This window comes from Oncorhynchus tshawytscha, unplaced genomic scaffold (assembly GCF_018296145.1).
Source record: "Oncorhynchus tshawytscha isolate Ot180627B unplaced genomic scaffold, Otsh_v2.0 Un_contig_12599_pilon_pilon, whole genome shotgun sequence".
Classification (NCBI taxonomy): domain Eukaryota; kingdom Metazoa; phylum Chordata; class Actinopteri; order Salmoniformes; family Salmonidae; genus Oncorhynchus; species Oncorhynchus tshawytscha.
Window position 1 is genome coordinate 69,025 of NW_024608828.1, and position 6,439 is coordinate 75,463.

At 42.0% G+C, this 6,439-nt stretch overlaps 1 long non-coding RNA gene across 1 annotated transcript in view; it reads right to left on the reverse strand.

Moving 5' to 3' along the window:
- LOC121843874 overlaps positions 1-540 on the reverse strand; it is a 39,414-nt gene extending 38,874 nt beyond the window's left edge. The window contains exon 1 of the long non-coding RNA XR_006081775.1: positions 434-540. This is a non-coding gene — a long non-coding RNA (uncharacterized LOC121843874). The remainder of the gene's footprint in view (positions 1-433) is intronic.
- Positions 541-6,439: the final 5,899 nt, after the last annotated feature.

The following is a 6,439-nucleotide window of genomic DNA, read 5'->3' on the forward strand; positions in this document are numbered from 1 at the left end:
CAAACTTTAAAATCTCTCAACGTTTCTGTGTTGTTTTTGTCGGGATGTTGCCTGTTTGTAGAATGAGCGCCCCAGCGCTGTCCAGGGTTCTGAAACCGACACACGTAACGCGCTCATTAGAACAGGTAACAGAGTCGGTAATCGGCTTTATCACTGAGTTAAAACGGGACGTTTCCCGAAGCTAAATATTTACTCTGTCTTAAAAACAATATAATGTGAATTGATACCGACGTAAAAGTGAATTTATGTTGACCAAACTACAGAATACTGCATTGGAAGTGATTAAGATAGATTTTACAAACCTATATTTACAACCACATTGTTTAATATTTTCATCCGAAACTCGGCTCGGTCGTCAGACATAAACACTTATTTTAATTAATTGAATAACATAGCATTTATCTAAACTGAATTAAATCGTTCAGCAACCTACCTGAAGTTGTTTTTAGAGGACCGTTGTCGGTTCAGGACTGGAAAATATCAGCTTTTAGTTCCTACTGTCGCCTCGTTTCAAACGGACTGCCCTCTGAGGAATCTCACAGCCACGCCCCGCCCATTAATGCTATAAGGGATCCTTGGGACGTCACTACCCTAAACTCTAATTCTGACTTTAACCCCTACCATAAGCCTAACCACAACCCTTACATAACCCTAACCTTAACCCTTACCTGTACAATTTTAAATGTCAACTTCAATGGGGTGGCGTTAGAGTTGGGACATCCCAAGGATCCAATTTTAGATGCGAAATTTATTTTTTAAATTTTTTAATTTGACCTTTATTTAACCAGGTAGGCAAGTTGAGAACAAGTTCTCATTTACAATTGCGACCTGGCCAAGATAAAGCAAAGCAGTTCGACAGATACAACGACACAGAGTTACACATAGAGTAAAACAAACATACAGTCAATAATACAGTATAAACAAGTCTATATACAATGTGAGCAAATGATGTCAGAAGGGAGGTAAAGGCAAAAAAAAAAGGCCATGGTGGCAAAGTAAATACAATATAGCAAGTAAAACACTGGAATGGTAGTTTTGCAATGGAAGAATGTGCAAAGTAGAAATAAAAATAATGGGGTGCAAAGGAGCAAAATAAATAAATAAATAAAAATTAAATACAGTTGGGAAAGAGGTAGTTGTTTGGGCTAAATTATAGGTGGGCTATGTACAGGTGCAGTAATCTGTGAGTTGCTCTGACAGTTGGTGCTTAAAGCTGGTGAGGGAGATAAGTGTTTCCAGTTTCAGAGATTTTTGTAGTTCGTTCCAGTCATTGGCAGCAGAGAACTGGAAGGAGATGTATTTCCGTCGAATACCCGGAGGCAAATGCCACGTTCAGAACAACTGAGAACTTGGAAACGTCAGATTTCCGACTTCTGCGTGTTCAAGACAACTGAGTCCTCGGGGAAAAAAACTATCCTTGACTGAGAAAACTCGTTTTGAACGGTCATCCAACTCGGAATTCCAACTCGCGATCTCGGGTCTCTTTCTAGATCTCCAACTTTCCGACCTGAATATCCCTGAAGTCATGACTTGACCTCATATTTTTCAGAATTCCAAGTTGTCTTGAACACACCATATGTGATTAATTTCAATTTGGGTGATTGGCTGAGGGATGTTGGGTGCGTGACGTCCCTCTTAGCCCTTACCAAAACACAAAAGGTGGCGGTCAATTTCTCTCGCCTCGAGCTGGTCGTCAGTAGATACCACAACCAGAAAGTCATAAACCAGGCCTATTTTTTTTACAATTGCTCTTCTTAAAATGTGATTTTTTCAACCTAAACCCATCCTTAACCACACTATTTTTTTTCTTCACAAATCTTTATGATATAGTCCATTTTGACTTTGTGGTAACTAGTGGAAACCGTTGGATCTGAGACCAGTAGCTTCAATCAATCAACTTTATTTCTAAAGCCCTTCTTACATCAGCTGATGTCACAAAGTGCTGTGCAGAAACCAAGCCTAAGATCCAAACAGCAAGCAATACAGGTGTAGAAGCACGGTGGCTAGGAAAAACTGCCTAGAACCTAGGAAGAAACCTATTGAGGAACCAGGCTACGAGGGGTGGCCAGTCCTCTTCTGGAGATCATAACAGAACATGGCCAAGATGTTCAAATCTTCATAGATGACCAGCCGGGTCATATAATAATAATCACAGTGGTTGTAGAGGGTGCAACAGGTCAGCACGTCAGGAGTAAATGTCAGTTGGCTTTTCATAGCCGATCATTCAGAGTATCTCTTCCGCTCCTGCTGTCTCTAGAGAGTTGAAAACAGCAGGTCTGGGACAAGGTAGCACGTCCGGTGAACAGGTTAGGGTTCCATAGCCGCAGACAGAACAGTTAAAACTGGAGCAGCAGCACGACCAGGTGGACTGGGGACAGCAAGGAGTCATCAGGCCAGATAGAGAGAGAGAGAGAGAGAGAGAGCATACTTAAATTCACACAGGACACTGGATAAGACAGGATAAATACTCCAGATATAACAGACTGACCCTAGTCCCCCGCCACCTGAACTATTGCAGCATAAACACTGGAGGCTGAGACAGGAAGGGCTGGGAAACACTGTGGCCCATCCGACGATACCCCCGGACAGGGCCAAACAGGCAGGGTATAACCCCACCCACTTTGCCAGGGTGCCAACCCGGACAGGAAGATCAAGTCAGTGACTCAACCCACTCAAGTGATGCACCCCTCCTAGGGACGGAATGGAAGAGCACCAGTAAGCCAGTGACTCAGCCCCTGTAGTAGGGTTAGAGGCAGAGAATCGCAGTGGAAAGAGGGGAACCGGCCAGGCAGAGACATCAAGGGCGGTTCGTTGCTCCAGAGCCTTTCCGTTCACCTTCCCACTCCTGGGCCAGACTACACTCAATCATATGACCCACTGAAGAGATGAGTCTTCAATAAAGACTTAAAGGTCGAGACCGAGTTTGCGTCTCTCAGATGGGTAGGAAGACCATTCCATAAAAATGGAGCTCTATAGGAGAAAGCCCTGCCTCCAGCTGTTTGCTTAGAATTTCTATGGACAGTAAGGAGGCCTGTGTCTTGTGACCGTGGCGTACGTGTAGGTATGTACTGCAGGACCAAATCGGAAATATACAGTTGAAGTCGGAAGTTTACACACTTAGGTTGGAGTCTTTAAAATGAGTTTTCAACGACTCCACAAATTTCTTGTTAACAAACTATAGTTTGGGCAAGTCAGTTACAGACACATGATTTAACTTATAATTCACTGTATCACAATTCCAGTGGGTCAGAAGTTTATATACACTAAGTTGACTGTGCCTTTAAACAGCTTGGAAAATTCCAGAAAATGATGTCATGGCTATAAATGCTTCTGATAGGCTAATTGACATAATTTGAGTCAATTGGAGGTGTACCTGTGGATGCGTTTCAAGGCCTACCTTCAAATTCAGTGCCTCTTTGCTTGACATCCTGGGAAAATCAAAAGAAATCAGCCAAGACCTCAGAAAAAAATGGAACACCTCCACAAGTCTGGTTCATCCTTGGGAGCAATTTCCAAAAGCCTGAAGGTACCATGTTCATCTGTACACACAATAGTACGCAAGTATAAACACCATGGGACCACGCAGCCGTCACTCCGCTCAGAAAGGAGACACGTTCTGTCTCCTAGAGATGAACGTACTTTGGTGCGAAAAGTGCAAATCAATCCCAGAACAACGGCAAAGGACCTTGTGAAGATGCTGGAGGAAACAGGTACAAAAGTATCTATATCCACAGTAAAACGAGTCCAATATCGACGTAACCCGAAAGGCCGCTCAGCAAGGAAGAAGCCACTGCTCCAAAACCGCCATAAATATGCCAGACTACGGTTTGCAACTGCACATGGGGGGCAAAGATTGTACTTTTTGTTGAAATGTCCTCTGGTCTGATGAAACTAAAATATACTGTTTCGCCATAATGACCATCTTTATGTTTGGTGGAAAGAGGACTTCCAAAGTTGTGGCAAAATGGCTTAAAGACAACAAAGTCAAGGTATTGGAGTGGCCATCACAAAGCCCGACCTCAATCCTATAGAAACTTTGTGGGCAGAATTGAAATAGGGTGTGTGATCAAGGAGGCCTACAAACCTGACTCAGTTACACCAGCTCTGTCAGGAGGAATGGGCCAAAAATCACCCAACTTATTTTGGGAAGCTTGTGGAGGGCTACCCAAAATGTTTGACCGAAGATAAACAATTTAAAGGCAATGCTACCAAATACTAACTGAATGTTTGTAAACTTGTAACCCACTGGAAATGTGATGAAAGAAATAAAAGCTGAAATAAATAATTCTCTCTACTATTAATCTGACATTTCACATTCTTAAAATAAAGTGGTGATCCTAACTGACCTAAAACAGGGAATGTTTACTAGGATTAAATGTCAGGAATTGTGAAAAACAGAGTTAAAATTTATTTGGCTAAGGTGTATGTAAACTTCCGAAATCAACTGTATATAATTCTCATCAATCAGCCGCTCTCCTCTCCACAGCGCTCTCCTCTCCACTCCTCTCCACTCAGCCCTAGCCTTAACAGGAAGCCAGTGTAGGCAGGATAGCACTGGAGTAATATGATCACATTTTTTGGTTCTAGTCAGAATTCTAGCAGCCATGTTTAGCACTAACTGAAGTTAATTCAGTGCTTTATCCGGGTAGCCAGGAAGTTGAGCATTGCGGAAGTCTAACCTAGAAGTGACAAAATAATGGATTCATTTTTGGACAGAAAGTTTCTCATTTTTGCAATGTTACGTAGATGGGAAAAAATATGTCCTTGAAACAGTCTTGATATGTTCGTCAAAAAGAGATCAGGGTCAAGAGTAACGCAGAGGTATTTCACAGTTCTTTTTGAGACGACTATGCAACCATCAAGATGAATTGTCAGATCCGACAGCAGATCTCTTTGTTACTTGGGACCTAGAACTAGCATCTATGTTTTGCCCGAGTTTAAAAGTAGAACATTTGCCACCATCCACTTCGTTATGTCTGAAACACAGGCTTCAGGGAGGGCAATTTTGGAGCTTCACCACGTTTCATTGAAATGTACAGCTGTGTGTCATCCGCGTAGCTGCGAACGTTAACATTATGCTTCCGAATGACATCACCAAGCGGTAAAATATATAGTGAAAACAATAGTGGTTCTAAAACGGAGCTTTGAGGAACACTGACATTTACAGTTGATTTGTCAGAGGACAAATCATCTACAGAGACAAACTGATATCTTTCCGACAGATAAGCTCTAAACCAGGCCAGAACTTGTCCGTGTAGACCAATTTAGGTTTCCAATCTCTCCAAAGAATGTGGTGAACAATGGTATCAAAAGCAGCACTAAGGTCTAGGAGCACGAGGACAGATGCAGTGCCTTGGTCTGACGCAATTAAAAGGTAATTTACCACCTTCACAAGTGCCGTCTCAGTGCAATGATGGTGTCTAAAACCAGACTGAATTATTTTGTATACATTGTTTGTCTTTAGGAAGGCAGTGAGTTGCTGCCTTCCTTTTTCAAAACCCTTTGAGAGGAATGGAAGATTCGATATAGGCCAATAGTTTTTAAAATATTTTCTGGATCAAGGTTTGGCTTTTTGAGAGAGGCTTTATTACTTCCACTTTAAGTGAGTTTGGTCCACATCCGGTGGATAGAGAGCCATTTATTATGTTCAACATAGGAGGGCCAAGCACAGGAAGCAGCTCTTTCAGTAGTTTAGTTGGAATAGGTTCCAGTATGCAGCTTGAAGGTTTAGAGGTCATGATTATTTTCATCAATGTGTCAAGATATATAGTATTAAAAAACTTGAGTGTCTCTCTTGATCCTAGGTCCTGGCAGTGTTGTACAGACTCGGGACAACTGAGCTTTGGAGGAAAACACAGATTCAAAGAGGATACCATAATTTGCTTTCTAATGATCATGATCTTTTCGTTAAAGAAGTTCATGAATGTATCACTGCTGAAGTGAAAGCCATCCTCTCTTGGGGAATGCTTCTTTTTAGTTAACTTTGTGACAGTATCAAAAATACATTTGGATTGTTCTTATTTTCCTCAATTAAGTTGAAAAAATAGGATGATCGAGCAGCATTGAGGGCTCTTCGATACTGTACGGTACTGTGTTTCCAAGCTAGTCGGAAGACTTCCAGTTTGGTGTAGTGCGATTTTGTTCCAATTTTCTGGAAGCTTGCTTCAGGGCTCAGGTATTTTCTGTATACCAGGGAGCTAGTTTCTTATGACAAATGTGTTTTGTTTTTAGGGGTGCAACTGCGTCTAGGGTATTACGCAAGGTTACATTTACATCCCCGTTAGGTGGTTAACTGATTTTTGTACTCTGACGTCCTTGGGTAGGTGGAGGGAGTCTGGAAGGGCATCTAGGAATCTTTGGGTTGTCTGAGAATTTATAGCACGGCTTTTGATGATCCTTGGTTGGGGTCTGAGCAGATTATTTGTTGCGATTGCAAACA